Consider the following 27,795-nt stretch of genomic DNA (forward strand, 5'->3'; position numbering starts at 1 on the left):
CCGCAAACTGGGGATAGACCCAACCAAAATTCGCCATAGCAACACTTCCTTTCAAGGGGTAATGTCAGGCCGCTATGCCCATTGTACGGGCTCTCTATTACTAGAAGTTGTGTTCGGCTCACCCGACAACTTCCGCCGCGAAAAGTTAACCTTCCACCTCGCCCCATTTACAAGTAGCTATCAAGCACTACTGGGGCGTGAAGCTTTTGCCCGCTTTAACGCAATACCTCATTATGCATCCCTCACACTTAAAATGCCCGGTCCACGAGGCATCATCTCCTTAGAGGGAAATATCAAGTGTTCCTCGAGCGCGGAAGATTGTGTGACTGTCTCGACATCCACACACTAAACCGGCTTCACTAATCCAAGCACCTAAACAGGTCGTTTAGACCCCGGACACGGTTAGACAAGTCCGGCGTAAACATACAGGGGCTTACCAGCCGCACACCCCCGCACAAGGGGCTCCGCGCATATACAACAAGAGACAATAAAGCTCAATTTTATTCATTTTTTGAAACATACTTTGTTTATTTAATATAACGTACTTTTTCGCATGATCTTTTGCAACTAAGTTCCTCTCTTTTATAGACGAACACCGTGCGACACCCGTCCAGGATATGGCACAACGGAGACACAGGCGCAGACGTGCAGCAGGGACCCATTGCAAGGATTCTTTTCAGATTAAGACCCTGCATAAACCTTTTTTACTATCTCTTGTTGATACACATCCCCTGGTTTCTTACTACAACAGAGGAGGAGGCTGGCGTGTTGGCATAGGCCACGTCAGAATTTTGCGCGTACTTGGACACCAGGGGATTATTACCAAGGGCGTTGTTAGGCCCGTTTTCATAAAGACCGAATACCTTAGGGAGTGTTCAGCGTCTCGAGTTAGGCCTTATATGCATCAGCTCCGAATCATGTCTTTGGTCAAATGTTGGGTTTGCCCGGCTCCTGTGTTTTGTTGCCTTACGTTCCGCTCTATCGGCTAACGCGGCACCAGGAGAACTACTGCGATTGTGCCCCGGTTAGTCCAGGCGAGCACCTCAGTAGAGAAAGCCGAAAACTGACTGTCATGATATAGTGTGAGACTGGTCAACCACTCGATGACCCGCCGGAATCTATAGGATTCCTCCGCATTGACGAAGGGCCGTTTCCCGGTCAGGCACATACGCGCCCTGAAATCGGGTGAGCGCGGTGCCCCTAGGGGCTATATAGTAGCCGCATTGTCAAACTCGAATGGCTAAGTGAAAGTGATAAAGCATTATAGTCCGGTTTCTTAGTTTGCTGCACCACCACCTCCTTTATAGGACCATGACGTTGGATCAAGTGTGAAAACGCGCCTTTTGCAAACACCCCCGCATTATATGCGTGGGGGCTGAAGCCGAAGACTGCCATCTTTCAGGTTATATACACATATACGTTCACGGCCGCACAGGAGGTATTTCAATTCGAAAGCACAAGTATAAAAAGCTTTTATATTTCATCGAAACATTGTTTCACAATAATACATGTTATTCGAACATAATATCCTTTGAGCACTGCATCTCTATTAAACGAGCACCCTGCAGAACTTCCTGAAAATAGTGCAACATCGGTGGCCTACATCTCCGCCCAGTATGTCTTGACACAGGCAAGAGCCATCCGCGCACCCTCTATGCATGCCGACCTCCTCATTGCATTGATATGCAGCACCGCACCAAGCCAAAATAACTCTTCGGCTCAGGCCTCTTCGGCCACAAAAGACTCACGACATCCTTCGTGGCAAGTCCGGATAACCTATTCAGCTCCGCCCATTCGGCCAAGCGATCGCTTAATGGAAGTGGGCGCTCTGGATTATGGAACTGCGACCAAAAAATCTTTCCCGTTTCGTGATCCTCTTGATCTTGGAAGTGTTGGGCCGCGTCCGCCGCACTTGCCGCCAAGTCCAGATAAGCATCCTCCGCACTCCATAGCCGATCCAACTGAGCATAATTAGGGTCCAGGAATTTCCTCCGTAGCAGAAAGGGCTTTCCAGCCGCGATACTCCGGCCTGACGCAACTCCTCCTTCATAGCTCTCATCGCAGAGCGAGCATCCTTGGCCTCGGCAGTGGCCTTCTTCAGGTCCTGTCGTACCGCCCGATCTTCTTTTTCAAGAAGCTTGCAGCGGTCGGCAGCATTCTTCAACTCCACGGCCATCTTGGCCATCTCCTTCTTGCTTCGGCAGTGAGCAGCCTGTTCGGCTTTTAGCTCTTCGGCCGCCTTTAAGGCAGCCGCATCACTCTTTCTGGCCTGCTCCTTGGCTTGCGCGAGCTCCGCCCGCAGGTTCTCCATGGCAGCGGCACCATCTGTGTCAAGCATACTGGTTGTAAGGCACGGGCATTAAGCTCCCTTACCAGGTGTCCACGGGGAAATTGCATACCTTGTGACTCGCCAAGTCGCCTATTGAAAAGCGCGATGTCGACATCCGCCACGTCAAGTTGCCGCTTTAGTTCGCCAAATTCAACAGTTCGGCCAGCCACCGAACCCTTCGCCACCTGCATAGGAAGGGAGACACATTATACCTGGGATTATGATGCTCGGTGCGCTGTCATTTTTGACAACACACCGAACCTCAGGGGCTACTATCTACACAGGGCGTATTTTATATGCGGAACTGTCAGAAGGTACATCATTTTGCGTACCTCAAAACCTGTCAGTAAACTTCTGACGGCTTCATGCAATCCGCTCTCAGCGGATGAAATCCTTTCAATCACCGTACCCATTAACGCATGGTGATCTTCTGAGATAGATGCTCGCCTGAGCAGATCCTTCAGCTCCTCCGACCGTACACCAAGTGGTGCCGGACTCGTCCGATGGCCTTTTTCGAAGGCCGGACGCGGAGGGCTTTGAGGGGAAATATGACTGCCTTCCGGCCCCGCCGTACTCGGAGAAACCCTCCGCGACGACACCTCAGGGTCGCCCGCCTCGCACGACGGTACGGCAGGGGGAGGCGTTTCGCTCTCTATCATCTCCGGACGAAGTTCCCCCGAAGATGAGCTCTGCCGAGAAGGGCTGAGACCCGAACTACAAGGTAAAACTCCGGTTATCTTCATCAGAAATAGGGCAGGGATATCCTTTATTTTAATAAAAACTCCCCTTTTTACTTACGGCTCGGTGGAGGGCTGATCCCCTAGGGGGCATAATGCGGCCGAGGCATCTCTCGGCGCCGGACCCTCTGACAAAGATTTCTTCCCCTGCTTTGAGACCATGGTCTCCGGGTCTTCAGAGGCGGTCCTCTTCTTCCCTTGGATGGAGGGATTCTCGATCCCTCCTTTCCTGGCAGCCTCCTTCGCAGAGGCGGTAGCTTCCTTGTTCCCCCCTTCACCTTCTCCCGAAGGCGCAACCTCCAGCATCATGGTTAACACGGGATCCGGCGTGGTCTCAGGGAGGGGGGCCGGACACCTGATTAACTTTGCTTTCGCTATCCACTCTTGTTCAAGGGACAGCTCTTTTAAAGTGCAAGTTTGTGATAAATATAGGATAGCGTGTCTGGATACAGGGCTACTTACTTGAGTATCCGGGCGATTGCAGCTCAGACCTGCATCCTTGGTCAAGTCCGGACACATCTCTTGTGATCCGAAGAAAAGCTTGTACATCTCCACGGGCGTTGTGCCCATAAAATGTTGGAGAGCTCGTGGTCCCTCCGGGTTAAATTCCCACAGGCAAGGGGGCAACGTCTGCAGGGCGGGATGTGACGAATTAGCATGACCTGCGGTACTATGACCATAGTGATCTCTCTTTCTAGGAGGTCTCAAATGCGGCCCTGCAGTAAGGGCACGTCCTTGGACGGCCCCCAGTCAAGCCCTTTATTGACCCATGACGCCAGCCGCGGTGGAGGACCCGAGCGAAAGGCAGGTGGCGCCACCCATTTGGTGCCCCTGGGAGCTGTGATATGAAACCACTCTTGTTGCCATAAACTGCGCTCCTCTTGAAAAGAGCCCCCGGACCACGGAGCATCAGCATTCTTGCTTATAACAGCCCCTCTGCACTCTGCCTGTTGCCCCTTGATCATCTTCGGCTCCACTTTGAAGGTCTTGAGCCACAATCCGAAGGGAGGGGTAATGCGGAGGAAGGCTTCGCACACGACGATGAACGATGAGATGTGGAGGATGGACTCCGGATCCAAGTCGTGAAATTCCAACCCATAGTAAAACATGAGCCCCTCATGAAGGGGTCCGTCGGGAAGCTTAGCCCCCGAAGGAAGTGAGACGCGAACACCACGCTTTCACCAGGCTTGGGAGTGGGAATAACCTGCCCTTGGGCAGGCAGCCTATGCAAAATTTCTCTGGTTAAATACCTGGCATCTCTTAGCTTTAGCACGTCTTCTTCCGTAACGGAGGAAGGCATCCACCGGCCTTGCAGGTCGGAGCCGGACATCATCGAAGGTCCGAAGCGTATGAATCTGGAGCTTTGGGTGTTGGAACTTGAGGCGAGGGGCGGATTCGATTGAGATTGAAAGAAGGGAGTGGAGCCTTGGTCTCTTTATAAAGAGGTTGATTACCAAGAGCCTCCCCCGTGACCGTTCGGGACTCGCCTTCGATAGAGAAGATGTGCCAACGGGCACGGTTGGGTTACCCACGCCCGTATTGATGAGAATCCCGGAATAAGGGGACACGATCTCTGCTTTGACAAGACGTGCCAAGGAAACCGCCTTGCTAAACGCGCTGAGGTGGGATAGTAAAAACGATTCGAATAAAGGCTTGGCTATGGAGTGATGTCACGCCACGGAATACGTCAGCAGATTGAATTTGTGTAAATATTATTCTCTCAATGGTGGTATGTGGAACTTATTTTGCAGAGCCGGACACTATCCTTGTGTTCAAAATCTTCTATGAACTATTCGGAGGAGGAACCCCCCTTGCAATGCCGAAGACAATATGCGGGCCGGACTCATCGTCATTGAAGCCTGGTTCAGGGGCTACTGAGGGAGTCCCGGACTAGGGGGTGTCCGGATAGTCGAACTATCATCTTCGGCCGGACTCCTGGACTATGAAGATACAAGATTGAAGACTTTGTCCCGTGTCCGGATGGGATTTTACTTGGCGTGGAAGGCAAGCTTGGCGATACGGATATGTAGATCTCCTACCATTGTAACCGACTCTGTGTAACCCTAACACTCTTCGGTGCCTATATAAACCGGAGGGTTTTAGTCCGTAGGACGAACAATAATCATACCATAGGCTAGCTTCTAGGGTTTAGCCTCTCTGATCTCGTGGTAGATCTACTCTTGTACTACCCATATCATCAATATCAACCAAGCAGGAGTAGGGTTTTACCTCCATCGAGAGGGCCCGAACCTGGGTAAAAACATCGTGTCCCTTGTCTCCTGTTACCATCCGCCTAGACGCACAGTTCGGGACCCCCTACCCGAGATCCGCCGGTTTTGACACCGACAGTTGGGTTTTACCTTAATGAACGTTAGTACTTGCGAATGCTTGCTGATAGTTCCAATCATAAGTGCATAGAATTCCAAGTCATGGATGACATGCTAGCAGTGGCCTCTCCCACATAAAACTTGTTATCGATCTAGTAAAGTAGTCAATTGCTTAGGGACAATTTCACAACTCCTACCACCACTTTTCCACACTTGCTATACTAACTTTATTGCGTCTTTATCTAAACAGCCCCTAATTTTTATTTACGTGCTCTTTATATTCTTGCAAACCTATCCAACAACACCTACAAATTCCTTCTAGTTTCATACTTGTTTTACGTAAAGCGAACTTAAGTGTGCGTACAGTTGTATCGGTGGTCGATAGAACCCGAGGGAATATTTGTTCTACCTTTAGCTCCTCGTTGGGTTCGACATTCTTACTTATCTAAAGAGGCTACAATTGATCGCCTATACTTGTGGGTTATCAAGACCTTTTTCTGGCGCCGTTGCCGGGGAGTTATAGCGTGGGATGAATATTCTCGTATGTGCTTGTTTGCTTTATCCCTAAGTAGATTTTATTTGCTGTTCTAAGTTGTTCTCTATCTTTAGTTATGGATATGGAACACGAAATACCAAAAAAATTAGGTTTACTTGCTACTCATGGAGATGGGGAACCTCCTAAAACCCTCGATGCTCATTATGTGAAAGATATTATGTACTACTTTGATCCTAATAAAACCCCATTCAATTATGTTATGGGAGACACGTTGGATCTACATGAATACTTTAGGGATTATCGCTTGACACAAAATGGGAAACTATTATGGGATCAAATTTATATGTTGTATTGGTATGCTAGGCAGCTATGCTTGAGATATGATTATACTTGTTGCTCTAGGATGGAGGCTCCACACCTTCCATTTTCATGCAAATTTAATGATAATGAAACCTTAGCTTCTTATGCTAATGGTATATATGATTACTATGATGTGGAACAAATACAAGAATTTGTTGCTTTTATGGGTGCTTATGAAATTGAATCTTTGTTTAAAGAGTGTGAAATTCTTGATGATGCTGTTTACAGACCTGAAAATTTTGCTATACTTATTGCTATGAGAATTATGAATTCAATTCTAATGTCCAAGAAGAGATTAATATTTTGCAGGAGTCTATGGAAGAAGGAATTGATGAAACTGTGGGCTCATTAGATGAAAAAGATGATGAGGAGAGCGAAGAACAAAAGGAGGAAGGGCGGATTAGCTACCCGTGCCCACCTTCTAATGAGAGTAACTCTTCAACTCATACATTGTTTAATTCCCCTTCGTGCTTACCGAAGGATGATTGCTATGATGATTGTTATGATCCCGTTGATTTTTTTGAAATATCCCTTTTTGATGATGCTTGCTATGCTTGTGGCCAAGATGACAATATGAATTATGCTTATGGAGATGAACTTGCTATAGTTCCTTATGTTAAACATGAAATTGTTGCTATTGCACCCACGCATGATAGTCCTATTATCTTTTTGAATTCTCCCGACTACACTATATCGGAGAAGTTTGCCCTTATTAAGGATTATATTGATGGGTTGTGTTTCACTCTAGACATGATGATTTTGATAGATATAGTATGCATGTGCTTGCTGCTCCTACTTGCAATTATTATGAGAGAGGAACTATATCTCCACCTCTCTATGTTTCCCACACGATAAAATTGCAAGAAACTATTTATACTATGCATTGGCCTTTACTATGTGTGCATGAATTGTTCATTTATGACATGCCGATGCATAGGAAGAGAGTTAGACTTCGTCATTGCTTGATATATGTTACTTTGTGCTCACTACTAAATTACAAATCATTGTTAATTAACATTGGCTTTGATATACCTTGGGATCCGGGTGGATTCATTACTTGAGCACTATATGCCTAGCTTAATGGTTTTAAAGAAAGCGCTGCCAGGGAGACAACCCGGAAGTTTTAGAGAGTCATTTATTACTGTTGAGTGCTTTTATAAAGTTAAAAAACAAAAAAATATGTAGGGGAACCCAAAACTTTTCAAAAAGGAAAGTGAAGTGAGAAAGACAAGCATTGTTGAAGTGGGGGAGCTCCTTGAACTTTGTTCATGCTCACAGAAACTTTGTGAATCTTAATTACAGAAACTTTTCAACAAAAATAATTATCCCCTTGTACAATTCCATTGTATTATAAAAATAATGTGCCAAGGTTTGCCTTTAGGATGTTTAGATTGCTTGTTGGTTTGTGCGGTGCAAGACAGAAACTTTGGTTGTAGTGCATGATTTTACATTTTTTTACTGGAACGTCAAACGGTTCTAAAACTTTTTGCACTGTCTTTCTATACAAATTGTTTATTTTTCCTAATTTTGGAAGAATTTTGGGGGTACCAGAAGTATGGTGAATGTTCATATTACTACAAACTGCCCTGTTTAAGACAGATTCTGTTTTTGATGCATAGTTTGCTTGTTTTGATGAAACTATCAATTTCAGTGGATTAAGTCATGGAAAAGTTATATTACAGTAGCTACAATGCAAAAACAAAATATGAATTGGTTTTCAACAGTACTTAGAGTAGTTATTTGTTTTATTATACTAACGGATCTTACCGAGTTTTCTGTTGAGTTTTGTGTGGATGAAATGTTCGGAGATCGAGGAGGTCTCGATATGAGGAAAAGGAGGAGAGGCAAGAGCTCAAGCTTGGGGATGCCCAAGGCACCCCAAGTGAATATTCAAGGAGACTCAAGCATCTAAGCTTGGGGATGCCCCGGAAGGCATCCCATCTTTCTTCAACAAGTATCGGTATGTTTCCGGATTTGTTTCATTCATGCGATATGTGCAAATCTTGGAGCATCTTTTCCATTTAGTTTTCACTTTTCTTTTATGCACCATGCTGGTATGAGATAGTCCTTGGTTGATTTATAGAATGCTCATTACACTTCACTTATATCTTTTGAGTATGGCTTTATAGAATGCTTCATGTGCTTCACTTATATCATTTGAAGTTTGGATTGCCTATTTCTCTTCACATAGAAAAACGCCATTAGTAGAATGCTCTTTTGCTTCACTTATATTTGTTAGAACATGGGCATATCTTTTGTAGAAAGAATTAAACTCTCTTGCTTCACTTATATCTATTTAGAGAGATGACAGGAATTGGTCATTCACATGGTTGGTCATAAAATCCTACATAAAACTTGTAGATCACTGGATATGATATGTTTGATTCCTTGCAATAGTTTTGCGATATAAAGGTGGTGATATTAGAGTCATGCTAGTGAGTAATTGTGGATTAGTAGAAATACTTGTGTTGAGGTTTGTGATTCCCGAAGCATGCACGTATGGTGAGCCGTTATGTGATGAAGTCAGAGCATGATTTATTTTTTTGATTGTCATCCTTTGTGTGGAGGTCGGGATCACGCGATGGTTAACTCCTACCAACCCTTCCTCTAGGAGCATGCGTGTAGTACTTTGTTTTGATGTATGGTAAATTTTTGCAATAAGTATGTGAGTTCTTTATGACTAATGTTGAGTCCATGGATTATACGCACTCTCACCCTTCCATCATTGCTAGCCTCTTCGGTACTGTGCATTGCCCATTCTCACCTCGAGAGTTGGTGCAATATTCGCCGGTGCATCCAAACCCCGTGATACGATACGCTCTATCACACATAACCCCCCTTATATCTTCCTCAAAACAGCCACCATACCTACCTATTATGGCATTTCCATAGCCATTCCGAGATATATTGCCATGCAACTTCCATCATCGTCATATACATGACTTGAGCATTCATTGTCATATTGCTTTGCATGATCATAAGATAGCTAGCATGATGTTTTCATAGCTTGTCCGTTTTTTGATATCTTTGCTATGCTAGATCATTGCACATCCCGGTACACCGCCGGAGGCATTCATATAGAGTCATATCTTTGTTCTAGATATCGAGTTGTAATATTGAGTTGTAAGTAAATATAGTGTGATAATCATCATTATTAGAGCATTGTCCCATGTGAGGAAAGGATGATGGAAGCAATGATTCCCTCACATGTTGGGATGAGTCTCCAGACTTTATGAAAAATAAAAGAGGCCAAAGAAGTCAAAATAATAATAATAAGAGGCCAAAGAAGCCCACCAAAAAATAAAAAAAAATGAGAGAAAAAGAGAGAAGGGGCAATGTTACTATCCTTTTACCACACTTGTGCTTCAGAACAGCACCATGTTCTTCATATAGAGAGTCTCCTATATTGTCACTTTCATATACTAGTGGGAATTTTCATTATAGAACTTGGCTTGTATATTCCGATGATAGGCTTCCTCAAACACCCGAGGTCTTCATGAGCAAGCAAGTTGGATGCACACCCACTTAGTTTCCGGTTTGAGCTTTCATACACTTATAGCTCTTAGTGCATCCATTGCATGGCAATCCCTACTCCTCACATTGATATCAATTGATGGGCATCTCCATAGCCTGTTGATTAGCCGCGTCGATGTGAGACTTTCTCCTTTTTGTCTTCTCCACATAACCTCCACCATCATATTCTATTCCACCTATAGTGCTATATCCATGGCTCACGCTCATGTATTGCGTGAAAGTTGAAAAAGTTTGAGAATACTAAATTATGAAATAATTGCTTGGCTAAAACCAGGGTTGTGCATGATTTGAATATTTTGTGTGGTGAAGATGGAGCATAGCCAGACTATATGATTTCGTAGGGATAACTTTCTTTGGCCATTTTATTTTGAAAAGACTTGATTGCTTTATTAGTATGCTTGAAGTATTATTGTCTTAATATCAAATGATAGACTATTGCTTTGAATCACTCGTGTCTTAATATTCATGCCATGATTAGATTATGTGATCAAGATTATGCTAGGTAGCATTCCACATCAAAAATTATCTTTTTTATCATTTACCTACTCGAGGAAGAGCAGGAATTAAGCTTGGGGATGCTGATACGTCTCCGTCGTATCTATAATTTTTGATTGTTCCATGCCAATATTCTACAACTCTTACATACTTTTGGCAACTTTTTGTACTATTTTTGGGACTAACATATTGATCCAGTGCCCAGTGATAGTTCCTGTTTGTTGCATGTTTTTTTGTTTCGCAGAAAATCCATATCAAATGGAGTCCAAACGGGATAAAAATGGATAGAGACTTTTTTGGAATATATCTGAATTTTGAGAAGTGGAATCAACGCGAGATGATGCTCGAGGGGCCCACGAGGCAAGGGGCGCGCCCCTGACCCTCATGGACGCCCTGTAAGGCGGTTGTTGCCCTTCTTTCGCCACAAGAAAGCTAATATCCGGAGAAAACTCATGTTCAAAGTTTCAATCCAATCGGAGTTATGGATCTCCGGGAACATAAGAAACGGTGAAAGGGCAGAATCAGGAATGCAGAAACAGAGAGAGACAGAGGGACAGATCCAATCTCGGAGGGGCTCTCGCCCCTCCCACGCCATGGAGACCATGGACCAGAGGGGAAACCCTTCTCCCATCTAGGGAGAAGGTGAAGGAAGAAGAATAAGAAGGGGGGCTCTCCCCCCTCTCTCTCGGTGGCGCTGGAATGCCGCCGGGGCCATCATCGCAACAACGATCTACACCAACACCTCTGTCATCTTCCCCAACATCGTCATCACCTTCCCCCATCTATATTCAGTGGTCCACTCTCCCGCAACCCTTTGTACCCTCTACTTGAACATGGTGCTTTATGCTTCATATTATTATCCAATGATGTGTTGCCATCCTATGATGTCTGAGTAGATTTTCATTGTCCTATCGCTAATTGGTGAATTCCTATGATTGGTTTAATTTGCTTGTGGTTATGTTGCTGCCCTTTGGTGCCCATCATATGAGCGTGCGCATGGATCACACCATAGGGTTAGTTGTATGTTGATAGGACTATGTATTGGAGGGCAAGAGTGACAGAAGCTTCAACCTAGCATAGAAATTAATGCATACGGGATTGAGGGGGGACCAGTGTATCTTAATGATATGGTTGGGTTTTACCTTAATGAACGTTAGTAGTTGCGGATGCTTGCTAATAGTTCCAATCATAACTGCATAGAATTCCAAGTCAGGGATGATATGCTAGCAGTGGCCTCTCCCACATAAAACTTGCTTTCGGTCTAGTAAAGTAGTCAATTGCTTAGGGACAATTTCACAACTCCTACCACCGCTTTTCCACACCCGCTATACTAACTTTATTGCATATTTATCTAAACAGCCCCTAGTTTTTATTTACGTGCTATTTATATTCTCGCAAACCTATCCAACAACACTACAAAGTCCTTCTAGTTTCATACTTGTTTTAGGTAAAGTGAACGTTAAGCGTGCGTACATTTGTATCAGTTGTCGATAGAGCCCAAGGGAATATTTGTTCTACCTTTAGCTCCTCGTTGCGTTCGACACTCTTACTTATCAAAAGAGGCTACAATTGATCCCCTATACTTGTGGGTTATCAATGGCTGGGTCGGAAAAGAGAAACGGTGTCGTCGTCGTGTTCATGGGGAGGCAACGGAATGCGTCATGTTCATCGGGAGGCAACGGAACACGTGTTGTTCATCGGGAGCCAACCGGCTTGGACGGAACATCCAATGGAAATGAGGCATGGCGTACCACGGAATGGAGGAAATGGCCTTGTGTTTGACTGGCCACGGTCGAAACGGGATCTTGTTCATCGGGAGGGGTCTGGCGTACCGCAAAACAGAGGAAACAGACTTCTGTTGGACCTCCTATGGTTGAAACGGGGTCTTGTTGATCGGGAGGGGTGTGGCGTACCGCAAAACAGAGGAAACGGACTTGTGTTGGAGCGCTACGGTTGAAGTGGGGGTCCTGTTTATCGGGAGGGGTGTGGCGTACCGCAAAACGGGACTCCACGGGATACTGTTCATCTCCACCGTCGAACTCCTCCAGCCTCCACGGGCTACTATTCATCCACCGTCGACCTCCTCCAGCCTCCACCTCCGACTGTTCATCCACAGGCTCCTGTTCATCCAGCCTCCACCCCGCGCTCCTCCACCGGCTACTGCTCAACCACCCCTCTCCACGGGGTCCTGTTCAACCACCCCACCACGGGCTACTGTTTATCCAGCCATCCATCGGCTACTGTTCAACCAGCCCTCCACCGGCTACTATTCAACCTTCCCTCCATGGGGTCCTGTTCATCCAGCCCTCCACGGGGTCCTGTTTATCCATGCCCAACTGGCTCGATCGACCTGGGTCCTATTCATCCAGCGGCAACACAACGGGGTCCTGTTCATCCAACCTCCCATCGGGAACTGTTCATCCAAACCCCCCTCCCCCCCAACAACAATGCTCACTGTTCATCCACAGGCAGCATCGATCGGCTTCAGTTAGCAGCAGTAGCGAAGGAATAGCTCGATGATGTTCAGTTAACAGCCATCGATCGATCGCTTGGGTTTAGTAACGCGTAGCCTACAGTGCAATCGCTCGGGTTCAGTAGGCGAACGCCTCACTCGGGTTCAGTTAGAGCCCAACGCCTCGCACCCATGCACGTGCGTGTACGAGAGAAACATGCAAACCTCCATGCATCGCTCGGCCCCGACCACCCACCGTAACCGAGAACACCCCGATATTTTCCTCGCCCTCACTTCTACCATGGTTTTTTTCGTCATGGACGGCCCAAAGAAAGTCATGCAGCTGCGTCTCCGGCCCGCCCAGGAGGAAAAGTCCATTTTCTGTCATGATTTCTTTCATAGAAGTAGGAGCCCACCACATCTATGATGATACCGTGTTCTATCACAATTATCGTCATAGAAGTGTCATAAGCATGACAGAAAAAATTTGTTCGGCCAAAAATGTCACGGATGTGTCTTTTTTTGTAGTGGATCGAACTATGTACGCTTGAGCATGCTTAATGACGGTTGAACTATGCTTGTGTACGTGTACGCTTATTATCTATGTCTGAGTATGTTTAATCTATGTTTACTTATGTCTAACTGTGGGATATGGATGCAATCAGTTCGGTTGATGGAATCTACCTCCGTCCTTGTTTATTGGTCCCCTTTGTAATTTGTGTTAAATGTTGACCAAAGATTTAACTAACAAAATGTTAGTGCAGGTCAGCAAAAATTATATCGTTGGATGCGTATTTGAATATAGTGTTCAATGATATAATTCTTGGTGACATGCATAAACATTTCTTAGTCAAATATTTGGTCAAAATTTGGTACAAACTACAGAGGGGTCTAATAAACTAGGACGGAGGTAGTACGTCAATCACACACGGTTCCCAAAATTGGAACCGTGTGTGGTGACTTTCATTTTTCCTATTGCTTCAATCACACACGGTTCCCAAAATTTTGAGCCTTTGTGGTACAATCATTGAAATGGCATCGTATGAGACTCGTATATTGGTAGCACTATTTTGAACTTAATATGCAATGGTCTTAGATTTTATTTTATTAACTATTCTCGAATCTGTTTACCTTGTCGATCTCACAGCACACGATCTGTATAGCTAACTCGACTGCGATCTTGGACATTATTGCCAATAGTTGGTTTCTTCCACCGTGTGCCCTGTAGAGCGTAGAATTAATTATCGCACTCGAGTGTCCATCATCACCCTTCTGTGTAACTTTGACCTCATCACCCACGGGTAAACTTATGACCAAAGTCATTCCACACACTTCATTTTTACAAATCTTTTTGCCAATAAACACCCACGATTTGTCCCTCTTGTAGCTGACGCGTGGCAAACCAAGCAAGGCGGGAAGCTTGCGCGGTAAACTGCAGGGTAGCGCGGGAACAGGCTCACAGACGATACATTTGGCACCTCTTCGAGCCCACGCGTGGTCAAACTGCGGTGCGGTGTTGTCAAGCGTGCACTGGAATCCTCACTGCGGTGCGGTGTTGTCAAGCGTGCATTGGAATCGTCCGCTATGAACACCGTGACAAGATGTGACGATTACAGGCCGGCTGGCCCCCATTTGTTATAGCGGCTATTTAACCCTTGTGTCTCTTCAACCTTTCGATCGTGCCCCACCATTGCAAGAAGCACACCCACCACGACAAATTCTTAAAGAGTATCCTGCACAGCTCCAATGGCGCTCCGAGCGGCTTCCGACGATGAGCAGCAGTTTACCATCCATGCCATGGTGGACACCCACCGAAGGTTCGAGGAGCTCTCGATGGTGTACACTAACCACCCGGTCTGGGTGGAGCACTCCATCCGCATCATGGAGCTTATGCTTGCCGACGAGAAGTACAAGGTGGTCGGGTTCGACATCGAGCACACCCGCACTCGTTCTGGGTCTCGTCCCAAGGTCGTCGTTGCTCAGATGTGCGTGGTCCACCACGTCCTCCTCTACCACTAATGCCTGGCCACAAGGCCTTGCGAGCCTTTCACCAGGTTTGTCAACAACCCCCACTACATGTTTGGTATAGTCGACATCACCAACGATGTCAAGGTGCTCAAGAATTCGGGTATCGCCTGCCAGAATCTTGTTGACATCCAGGGCCAATACAAGATCTGGGGCAGCAAGTAGCATGAGAAGGACTCACTGGTTCACCTCACCGAGGCCATCATCGACCCCTACTACAGAGACATGTAGGATTCCTGCAACAATGACAAGCATGTCTGGCACTCGGACTAGATGGAGAAACTCGACAAAGATCACATCGTGTACGCGGCCAAGGAGGCGTACACGTGCTACGGCATTTACAGATGGATCATTGACATGAGGAAGTGCCTCCTTCCCCAAAACGGCCAGGGATCTAGCCGGAAGGAGAGCAATGGCAAGCATCGTTGCAACAAGAAGTAGATGATTAGATCCTCGTTTCTCCTAGTTTAGTATGCATGTAATTGCTTGATTTGGTGTGGAAAATGTTATCTATGTAGTCACTTGTCTAATTGTATGCTTAATTTGGTTATGCAATGCTGTCTTTTTAAGTATATATGTCGATGCTCTGTAGACAGAGCAAATCACATTGCACGCGGACTAAAAAAGGGAACCCGTCGGTGATGATTTCATCAATCACTGACAATTGTATACCAGCAATCGTTTGCTCACAACACACACGGCTTGTTAACAGGAATTGACTATGTTTTATCGGACTTCCCACACATTTCTGATTACAGACCTGTTTGCCGCGTATCACCCACATTTTGTTATATTGAACCGTTTCTGTTCTCTTGTCTCAGCACAAACAGTTCATCTGAGTGAACCGCATGTTGTATATCGCACACACCTTGATCTGGCTGGCCGTTTCTTTTGTGTTTCCTAATCACAAATAGTTCATCCGAGTGAACCGTATGTTGTGTATCGCACATGCCTTCATCTGGCTGCCCATTTCTTTTGTTACTCCTCATCCCAAATAGTTAATTGAACTGAACTGTATGCCATACATCGCACACACAACAAAAATCTGCACTGTGTTTGATGCATCCGTCATCGCAAACATTTTGCACATTTTAGACGGTTCTCTTACACCACCGTTTGCGATTATTGCATCACACACAGTTTCTCGAAGGGTCTCTGATCGTAGTGTCTCATTAGCAGCATCCTGCAGTAGTGGACGCCGAAGATCTTGAATACCCCGTCGAGCCCATGTCCGAACAGGACAAAAGGGAAGAGGGTGAATATAGCCCCGTACATGCAGACAACAAAGATGCGGAGGGCAGCAACTATATGCCAGAATCCAAAGAGGAGGTTAGCCTCAGTGACGAAGACTTCATTGTCCCAGTGGAACCTGTCGACCAAGAACGTGTTAAGCGACAGCTCATTGCTACAACCTGGAGCCAGAAGAAGCAGCAGCAACTCAAAGCCGAGCAAGATACATTGAATGAGAGGTGGACTAAGGTCCTGGCCGCCGAGGAATATGGCCAAGAGCGGCCTGTCAAAAGTTACCCTAGGCGCAAGCTGCTGCCTCAATTCGACGATGAAGTCCTTGAGCCAATACCATCGAAATACAATCAGGCAGATCAACCATATCGACCACCACGTGGACGGTATAAAACGGCATACCAAGCCGAACACCAACCCGCACCCCCTCACCGAAGAGGCAGGGAGACGGCAGCCGCGGGATATACATACGACTTGCAACGTGACCTAGCCAATAAAGCTGGTCAAACCAGATCAATCTACGGATCAAGGGGTCGCGCCCCGGCGCGAGACAATGGCTATGAAGCCCGGCGCGACGACCATTACTATGTTTGGGATCAGAACCGAACTCGGATGTTAGCCGATCTCCGCCGCGACATTGCGTGATATAGAGGGGCTGCACACCCCCTATGCTTTATCGATGAAGTCACGGAAAACCAATTTCCGGAAGGGTTTAAACCCGTAAATATCAAACAGTACGATGGGACGACAGATCTGGTCGTTTGGATTGAAGATTTTCTTCCCCACATTCACATGGCTCGAGGAGATGATCTCCATGCCATTAAATATCTTCCTCTAAAGCTGAAAGGACTAGCATAGCACTGGCTAAATAGCCTCCCAGAAAACTCCATTGGAACCTGGGAAGACTTGGAAGATGCTTTTAGGGCGAACTTTCAGGGCACTTATGTCCGCCCACCGGATGCTGACGACTTGAGTCACATAATTCAGCAGCCAGGCGAATCATCTCGCAAGCTTTGGAATCGGTTCTTTACTAAAAACAACCAGATCGTACACTATCCGGATGCCGAAGCCTTAGTTGCCTTTAAACACTGCGTCCGAGGCAAATGGCTTGCCTGACACCTTGGGCAGGAAAAGCTGAAGACCATGGCAGCCTTAACGGCACTTATGACCCGCTTCTGTGCGGGTGAAGACAGCTGGTTGGCTTGTAGAAGCAACAACTCAGGTGACCCCAGCACTTCCAAGGTGCAGGACGGCAATGGTAAACCTCACCGCAATAAAAACAAACATCAAAACAACAACGACGACGCAGACGATACGATAGTCAATGCCGGATTCAGCCGCCCTAAGTCCGGTCAGCGGAAGAAACATTTCAAAGGCAACAAAGACGGGCCATCCATCTTAGATAAAATCCTCGAGAGGCCCTGTCAGATTTATGGCACACTCGGTAAGCCTGCAAACCACACCAACAGGAATTGTTGGGTTTTCAAACAGGCTAGCAAGATAAATACCGAACACAAGGGAGAAGGGCCTCCAAGGGAAGACGATGACGAGCCCCGTCAGCCGAGCACAGGGGGTCAAAAGCAGTTTCCCTCCGAGGTGAAGACGATGAACATGATATATGTCACTGACATTCTCAAAAGGGAGCGCAAGCGCGCACTTCGGGACGTCTACGTTGTAGAGCCTGTCGCCCGCAAGTTTAACCCTTGGTCAGCTTGTCCGATCACCTTTGATCGCAGGGACCACCCAACCAGTATCCATCATGGGGGTTCGGCCGCCCTGGTTCTTGATCCAATTATTGATGGATACCACCTCACTAGAGTCCTTATGGATGGAGGAAGCAGTCTCAACTTGTTTGTCCATAAGATGGGGATCGACCCATCACGAATCAAGCCTAGTAACACTACCTTTAAAGGTGTGAAACCAGGAGTGGAGGCCCATTGTACGGGCTCAATTACACTGGAGGTAGTATTCGTCTCCCCAGATAAGTTTCGGAGCGAAGAGTTAATCTTCAACATCGTCCCTTTCCGCAGTGGCTACCATGCACTGCTCGGACGAACTGCTTTCGCCCGCTTCAGTGCAGTCCCGCACTATGCTTACTTGAAGCTCAAAATGCCGGGACCTCGTGGCATTATTACAGTCAATGGTAATATGGAGCGCTCACTCCATACTAAAAAGCACACTAGGGCCCTTGCAGCCGAAGTATATGGCGGCCTTATCAAGCCGAACAAGTCACCGGCTAATAAAGCCAGCGACGTATCCAAACGAGTCTGGTCCGCGCATAATAGCGATAAATCAACGGATCCGGACCTTGATTAGCAGTTCAGCCTTCGCCGACCGCCCCATCAGGTTGCGGCTTATGTACTACGCATACACAATTATGCACTAAAAATACCTTGGGCGGCGTCGGAGGCACACTGCGGAAGAGGTCCATTGCACGGCTTAACCATAATTGGAACCGTATATATGTTTTTCATTTAACACAGGTCCATCAAGAGCCCTACTTACGAGATGGTCATCGCGGGAGATCCTTTTAAGGCTGGCGCGTACCAACCATCAAATATTCCTCTTGAACGACTTCCTACTAAGGAGAAAAGGCGCAGACGTGTGGTAGGGCATCATTGGAGTTTCTTTTCCGAACTATGATTTTTAGGCCCTGCGTTAGACTTTCCCTTATGTAAAATCTTTTCTTTTCTCTTCGGGCATGTAATATGACCCTAATATTGAACGACATTGCCTGTCATCGACGTATCAATAAAGATATAAAGGGCGCAGATGATTGTCACCTTCTTGGTTGGGTTTTGGTTTTTCCTTGTCATCTGCGCCCCCCTTACGTTCGACTAACATACGTGGTTTGACACGGTCTTCATACCGGGGGTTGTATTCATCCCCACAAAAAACTTAAGTCCGAATACCTATAGGGAACACTTTAGCATCCCGGATATGGCATTATATGCATCGGCTCTGAATCATGTCTTTGTTCTATAGTTGGGTTGCCCGGCTCCTGTGTTTGCCACCTTACGTTCCGCAAGTTCGGCTAAGGTAGTAAAGGGAGAACTACTGCGATTGTATTTTTGGTTTGTCCAGTTAAGTACCTCAGTAGAAAAAGCAGAAAACTAACTGTCATGTTGGGCGAGAGTGGGTCAGCGATCCGGTGACTTAGTGTTATACTATGAATCGTTCGTAATTTATGTCGTGTCATACGAGGGGCTGGGTTTTTGACCAACCGAGTTGCAAAGGCGCCGCACTCCGGATTGCCGATCACGCAACGAGGGGCTAGTACTTAGTACCACCAATGGACTCTTATGGCTAAGTGAAAGTACTAAAGCCGCATAGTCTGATTGCCTAGTTCACACCACAAGACGCCTCCTACATCGAACCAAGACATTGGAGTAAGTGTTGTCATGCGTTCCCGAACACCCCTGTAATATTTACATGGGGGCTGAAGCCGACGACTGGTAAACTTTCAGACATATAATAAGCCAAAATAGGAGGATAAACTAGTCATAAAAAACACAACCATTTTTTACATCATGAGTTCATTGCATGACTCTTACAAACTGGACACAACTACTCAAATATGATGTCCTTGGAGCACTGGCCTTCCACAATACAGGCTCCCTCGAGGACCTCGTCGAAGAACCTCTCCGGCCGCCGGTGCTCCTTGCCCTCTGGTGGCCCTGCACTAGCAATCTTGGTGGCCTTCATCTTCGCCCACTGCACCTTGATGCGGGCAAAGGCCATGCGAGCACCTTCAATACAGGATGACCGCTTAAGGGCATCGATCCAAGGAAGCGCCTCCACCAGCCTCTTTATGAGTCTGAAGTGGCTGCTAGGTATGGCCTCGCCCGGCCATAGACGGACTCTTATGTCCTTCATGGCCAGTCCGGCCACCCTATGCAGCTCGGACAGCTGCTTCAACTTGTCGCTCAGGGGCACTGGAAGGTCTGGCTCAAGGTACTATGACCAGAACAACTTCTCTGATGAGCTCCCCTCTTCGGCTTGGAAGAATGCGGCAGCATCCGAAATACTCCTCGGCAGATCCGCAAAGGCGCCTGGAGAACTCCAGACTCGGGTTAGTAAAATATATCTCTTACTAGTATGTCTACTCTGCATGATAAAGGCCTTACCAGCCGCAATCCACCTCGCCTCTTGGATCTCCCAGCGAGCGCCCTAGGCATGAACCCGGGCTTCCTTCAGGCTCTCAAGAACTTTGGTGAGCTCAGAGGCCTGCTCCAAACTCTTCTTCTCCAAGGACTCGCATCTAGCAATGGCGTCCTTGAGCTCTTTTTCGACCTCCCCCACCCATGCCTCATGTCGTGGGCGGGTGGTTTGCTCCTCCTCTAAATTTTTGGCCGCTTTGTTTGCGGCCGCCTTGCTCGCCTCCGCCTCCTTCTTGGCTTCGGCATGGGTGCTCTTGAGGGACTCAACCTCGTCGGCGCCAACTACTAGTATATTTATATCATTTTTAGTCAGTTTAAAATGACTAACACATATGCAATTTTGGGATATACCATTGGAGATATATGATCAAACTCCTCAATGCACGCATGCCTTGTGTCTCCTCAAACCACTTGTTGATGCGGACAACCTCTTCATCAGCCAGCCGTAGCTTCCGAGTGAGTTCGGAAACTTCGGCGGCCTAGGCGCTCACCGCCAGCAAGGAAGCCTGTTGTACAATAGAGTAATATGTAACCTCTTCCGAACACTATGTGATCCTATGTCCAGCTTTGCTTCAGAGTGAGTTCAGAAACTTCGGCGGCCTGGGCGCTCACCGCCAGCAAGGAAGCCTGTTGTACAATAGAGTAATATGTAACCTCTTCCGAACACTATGTGATCCTATGTCTGGCTTCTCCAAAGCCGGACAGAGTCTCGGGGGCTACTATCTATACACAGGCATATTCCTTTATTAATTTGGTTAGAAAATTACATCGCATACCTCAAAGCCTATTAATAGGCTGGTGAAGGCTTCGTTTAGCCCGCTTTTGGCGGACTGAATCTTCTCAAGCACCATACCCATCAGGGTACGGTGCTCCTCCACGATAGAGGCAAGACGAAATGCTTCCATCAAAGTGTCTGGCGCCTCCGGATTGATAGAGGTCGCTGGTGGAATTGATGCTCCCCCTCCTTGAAAGGGGGTTGCTCGCTCGATTCCGAAGTCGTGTGGGTCTCCGAAATAGGGTTCGGTGGGGGGCCGGATTGGTCATGGTCCCCGTCGTCAGTATCCATGGGGGTTGGTTCCCCCATGTTCTCGGCAGCCGAGGTACTACCCTCTAGCGCCGTCTTGGTATCCTCCTACACCTCTCCATGGCCCAGAGAGGCTCTTCGAGACACAACTTCGGTGTCGTCCATAGCGGTTGGGGGAGAGGCCTGCAGAGGCGTCTCGCTCTCCACCATCCCCGGCTCCAGCGAGTTCCCTAGAGATAATTATAGTTGAGAGAGATCGCGGGCCGGACTGAAGCCCACAATATAATGTATTAAAAACTACAATCATAAATGCTGATATATGTAAGGCATCCGAGGATACTTACAAAATGGCCAGGGGCTTTGACTTGAGGCGCCGCTCGGGGATGGCTTCGGCATCCGAATCTGAGTCGTCCGAGAGGGATATCTTCCCCCTCTTGGATGCCTCCACCTCTAGGCCTACGAAGGCCGCTCTTTTCTTCTTCCTCCCCTTAAGGGGAGAATCGCTCTCTCCATCCTCCTTCTTTTCGTCTTCATCTCCCTCGTGGGAGGAGAGAGCTTTGGAATCCCCAGACATAGCGTCTGGAGTACCTTAACGGAGGGGGCCGCTTTTGGCCTCCTTGCCCTATTTCTTGGCCTTCTTCTCCGGCGCCTGGTACGGCACCGGGACCAGCATCCTTGTCAGCAGAGGATCAGCTGGGTTTTCGGGCAGTGGAGCCGGACACTTGATCCGCTCCGCCTTCTTCATCCAACTCTGATTAAAGGATGGAAGTCTCAATATACCCCTGTGATTTCTGAACTAAGTTATGTTCGGAAAATAAAAAACTTACCGGGGTGGCCATGTGGGCACAGTCGAGGCCGATGTCGTCGGTCCTCTTTGGCCACTACTTCTAGGCTTTGAAAAGCAGCTTCTAGATCTCTTCGTGTGTCGTGCCAAAGAATCGCTGCAGGGTCTGTGGCCTTGCCGGTTTGAAGTCCCACATATGTAGAGGCCGGCGTTGGCAGGGAAGGGTCTGGCAGAATAACATCACCTGGATCATGTCAGTGAGGCTGGTGTTCTTTTCTATAATGTTTTTGATGCGCTTTTGCGGCATCAACACCTCGTCGGTTGACCCCCCCCCCATGTCCAGACCCTTGTTGATCCACAACGCGAGCCGCATTGGGGGTTCGGATTTAAACTCGGGAGTGGTCGCCCAGTTGGCGCCGCGGGGTTCGGTGATGTAGAACCACTCCTGCTGCCATATCTGGATAGTTTCCACGAAGGCCCCTTTGGGCTAGCTAACGTTGGGGAGTTTGCTCACCATAGCACCTCCGCAATCTGCGTGCTGCCCGTCAACCACCTTCGGCTTCATGTTGAAGACTTTGAGCCATAAGCCAAAGTGGGGGGTGTGGAGGAGCACCTCGCACACGATGATAAACGCCGAGATATTGAGGAGGAGTTTGGGGCCAGATCATGGAAATCTAGCCCGTAATAAAACATGAGGCCGTGGACAAAAGGGTGAAGTGGAAACCCTAGTCCGCGGAGGAAGTGTGGCACCCTGGCTCAGAGAAAACCGGAACGCCCCGTATTCCAGCCCAGAGATCAAGGAGAAGTCTTTTGTAATACGACACTGCTTAGCATAGAACAAACCAGCCTTCTTTTATTACACGAATATGAATACAAGGTTGCCGATATTACAATGAATTGCATCGGTACTGCGACACTACGCCATCCTCAGTTGCTCTATGCAAGCAGCAGAACAACTCGAAGCAGCGGAATAACTCTAGCAGCGGAAAAACGAAGACGGTGGTGAACTCCACTCCGCAGGGACTCTGGCTGGAACGTTTATCCTAGCTCGCAAACAAGGACTCCATGACAAACAAGCAATCAAATCCGGAATGACCTGCAAGCTGGCATGACATGCCAAGTCAGTACATTGAATGTACTTGCAAGCTCACAAATAATCCAGAAGCATTCAAGGCAAACAACAGCATGGCAATTACAGGTTAAGCATGGATTAAAATGATATCATCAGAACAATATAACATGAACATGATACAGCTAACACAACATGAACATATTAATCCAACAATACTGGCATGCAACATGAAACCACTATATGCACCACTTATTCTGCTCGGGTTACCTCGTAACCAACACATGCATCACTTACCAACCTCGTACATCACATGATCATCTCAGGATCAAATCAAGCTTGGTATAAACAATACTGTAGTAATCATTAAACGACCACAAGGAGCTTCACCTTTACCCACTATTCTCGTACAACATCACGAATATACAATATCTCGGTATCCTCGATACCACCTTGATCCTTACAGCGATCACAACCCGACCAAAACTTGGCCCCAAACCGTGATCCTTACGACGATCACAACCCGACCACTAAATGGCCCGTGATCCTTACGGCGATCACAACCAACTTATCTCATTGTCATTAATCAAGTCATTCTTATTACTGTTGACTCATGGTGTGACCTACTTTCGACCTGGGCCCTTATCCACGGGCGCGGCTATCGATAGATTTAATATACACTCTGCAGAGGTTAGTACACTGTACCCACACTATGGAACCCATGGCCTCGCACTCCCATTCGGGTGGACCAACGGCGTTTCGACAAAACCGTCCTACTGCCATGACACTCTCCCGGCCACTCCGACTCACTCCTCACTGAGCTAAGTCATGGGTGGCCCCGTGCCTATCTCCAGACACAACGACCACCATCGTGGCCCGTCCCACTCTGGGACAAGGATCCAAAAACTTACTCAACAATGGGCACACAAGGCTTATGTCCGCCTACCTGATCGGGGTAGCGCGCGCCCATAACCTTCCCTCATTGGAGGCACCGGCGAGAGGCACAACAATAGACCCAGTTAGGACTGTCCCATACCGGTAAGCGTGGTTGCACTAGTCAGCACCGATTAGCGGCACCATGACTCATCCAATAGTTGTTCAAGTTCAATTTAATCCGGTTAACTTGAATGCAAATATGCTGAGCCATGATAAAATGCATGAAGATGATATCAACATCATCATGAGGGTATCACATAACTATCCACCATATCAACAATAAATCATATCCACTGAGCATAGCATACTGACTAGCATGACCATTACCAACATCAACATGTACTACTAGCAAGCATAAACATATGAAAGGTAATACTAGCAGGTATAACATGATCATTTCCGGAACAACGATAACCATCTTTTCATCGAGCAAACATTTAATAAAGATTCAAGTTGAAAACCATGGCTACTGCATGACTATCATGCAAGTGGGTATTGTGGCTTGCCTAGGGATGAAGAAGGCACCGGGGAGAAGTGCGGTGAAGCCGTGGAAAGATTTGCCGGAAACAGTTCTCTCTCGGAGGGGGCTGTTTACGTACAAGGGCAAAAAGGCCATTTTCACAGTGTCAAACCATAGTGAAAATTAAACCAACAGAAAGATCTCGATGAAACGAAGAAGTGACCGTTGGATTCACCTCGTTTGGAGCTACGGATAAAAAGTTATGGACGTTTTTCTGCCAGGGACCCATCTATAATGAAAATCTTTTCAACCAGGGGCCTGAACAGAAAAAGTGAAAGCGTAATCGAGGAAATAAGTTTTCACCTTATACATATGAACAGTGGCGGGGCTGACGCGTGCGGGTCCCACGGGTGGGGCCTGTCACTTATCCACGTGGGCTGGGCTGGTCAACGGCCAGAGGCCGACAAGTGGGGCCGAGAGTGGAGGCGGAGCCCACTGGCAGGGGCCAGGCTGGCGCTCGGTCGTCGTCTTCCTCCTCTCGCCCTGTTCCTTGCGTTGAACAGGGAAGGGAGCAGAGGAGAAGGGCGCCGGGGCCCTTCCATCTCAGGCCGTCTCCGGCCAGGGCGAGGCCACCGGCGAGTGCGGGCGGCCGAGCCGCACCCGCTCCCGGGAAGGGCTGCCACCGGGGAGGGGAGGGGAGGCGGCGACAGGAGGAGGCAGGAGGAGGCAGTGGCGGGCGGGCGGCGATGGAACGAGCTGCTCCGGCCACCTTAGGCCAAGGCGCGGGCACCGAAGGGTTCAGGACGAAGCACCGCATCCATTCAGAGGCAAAGGAGGCGTCAGAGAGTGGTGGAGAGGCGGGGAGGCGCGACGACCAGGGAGGCTACAGAGAGCTCGGGCGGCGGAGGTACTCGGCAAAGCAGCGGCTCCGGTGAGGGGGCAAGGGGTTGGGGCAAACCGTGGAGATGTGGGGAACCTCGTGGACAACTTGGGAGGAGGAGAGGAGGCTCGTGCTCGCCGGAACCAAGGAGGAACCGTGGCGGCCGAGGCGAACTCCGGCGAAACGAGGAGGGGGACGAGGGCTCCGGTGGGCTAGGAGAGACGAGGAGGGGCTTTGGAGTTGCGGAGGAGGTCGGGGATCCTTATATAGGCCAAGGGGAAGGCTCTGGAGCTCATGGGCGAGCTCCCGACCAAGTATTAATGGAGGGCAGAGGCTGGGCATGGCACGGGCATGGCGTTTGCGACACATTAAAGGCGAACGACGACGATCCATCGATGCAGGGCGATGCAGGGCATCACGGGGCAGCTACTAGACATGGATGGAGGTCGAGACGACGAGGGAGACGACGGGCACAGGGCCAAGAAGAAGCCAGAGCACGAAATTTGCCTGACATCAGCGTGATCACCACCGGCACTGGAGCAAATAGCTAGTTTTGGCGTGGCCGACCATGTCTAGTGGAATGACCTTAGTGACCTAAGTATAGATGAGGGAATAAATCATTCCAGGGGCAAAGAAGAGAATGGCACTTAGCTCCAAAGTAAACCAGCAGCCAAGTCTTTGTGGTGTGCAGTGGGGACACCAGCTAGGTAACTCAGTAACTAGCTTGTCTGGGAGGTTTAGGATATGAAGGATTACAGTCTTGGGGGTTTGGAGGGGAATGGACCAAGAATGATTATAGTTGCTTCAGAACTGCACATTTGGTCCAGAAATGAAGATCTGGATGGTGCACCCACATGGAGTGTCACCTAGGTCTAAGATTGGGCAAAACTTAGTCATTTGGTCATATGATGATGTTGTAAAAAGCTCATGCCAAATGGACAAACCAAAATAGCACTTGCTTCACAAACATCATTTCTGTCCAGAAACTTGAAATAATATTGGTGATCAAATGTCTCATTGAAATGATGCCACAATGGGTGGAGGGATGTTTTATGGGCATAAGAATGATTTGGTAATTTATCAGGATTTTTGAAGCAATGTAAAATACACTTGCTTCACAACCTGAAAATATTGCCAGAAACAAAGATTTGCTCATGTGCTCACATAGATGATTAGATGGGGCTGAAAATGGGTGGAAGGGGTTAATATGAGCACATTAAGGAGTGTGAAAAAGTTCAACTAATTTGGGTACTCCTAGCTAGTACTTCTTTCACAAAGCCTTCTGTCTAACAGAAACTTTGAAAATTCACTGAGGAAGATTGGCTAGGCAAATAAATTTGAAATTGTGCATGAGGCAATAATTTGGACATATAAACATGCCCAAAAAGGTTGGGAGTCAATAGGAAGAATATAAATGACACTTCCTTCACGAAGTGCCATTCAGGGCAAAATAGAAAAAGGAATATTGGGGAATTATTTTTGAACATGGCAATGAAAAGTTTTGCCATATTTGATCAAAATATGACCCAAAAAATTTATGAGAATTAATTGGGAATTTTAGGAGTGAGGGAAATATAGGTTGCTTCACAACCTAGGGCAATTAGAGTTATTCCTTTAATAGAAAAGGAATATTCCCAATGAAAAGAATATTGGGATTTGGTCCAAGGTGGAAATGTAAAGGTCTAGGGTAGGATTTCGATATGACAAGCCACTCTAGAAGAAAAGAAGAGGTCATCTTCTTCAGTTTCCAGACCACAAGGCCACGGAAAAAGAAAAACTCGGGCAAAAACCTCGGAAAAACAAAAGCAAAAGAAAGGGCCAAAATCAGGCTGTCACAAACCTTACCCCCTTAAAGAAATCTCGTCCTTGAGATTTGGTTGCTCAGGGAACAAGTATGAATATTCTGACTTAAGGAAACCGTTTCCAACTTGGGTATCATTTTTCCTTTATTGTTGTTCCCATTAAATTTTTATTTGACCGGCCCTGGGGTGGTTTGATTCACTGTATCCACCTTCTGACAGATCTTTCCTTGCTTGTTCATGCTTATATAGGCTCCAATTTATTTTTAGATCTGCTGACTAGCTGAGTGTGATTCGATAATCACGACTGAAATATATGTCCGTCTCACAAATCCAAAAGTGATTTCCGCTGGGTGTGCCACCTGGCACTGACAACCTTTCATGTAATGATGATCAGATTTTTCTGATGAAAACACAAGCTCTGACTCATTGCATTGGGTTTCTCCACTAAATGCAGGTCCTTTGGGTTCCAAACAGTGAGTTAAACATAACCGTTTCCTGACAGATCCTGACTCATCGCAGAAGTTTCTAAATCATCTTAACCAGTTCCACGGTCATTCGTATTAGATCCGTACCAAATATTTGATTGTCTCCTGTCGCGGCCAGCAAAAAACGGTTTGGCCTGTATGATAATATCTGCAGACTTGACTGACGCTGGTTCTGACGAAAAAATTTTGTTCACGACA

This window comes from Triticum dicoccoides, chromosome 3B (assembly GCF_002162155.2).
Source record: "Triticum dicoccoides isolate Atlit2015 ecotype Zavitan chromosome 3B, WEW_v2.0, whole genome shotgun sequence".
Taxonomy (NCBI): domain Eukaryota; kingdom Viridiplantae; phylum Streptophyta; class Magnoliopsida; order Poales; family Poaceae; genus Triticum; species Triticum dicoccoides.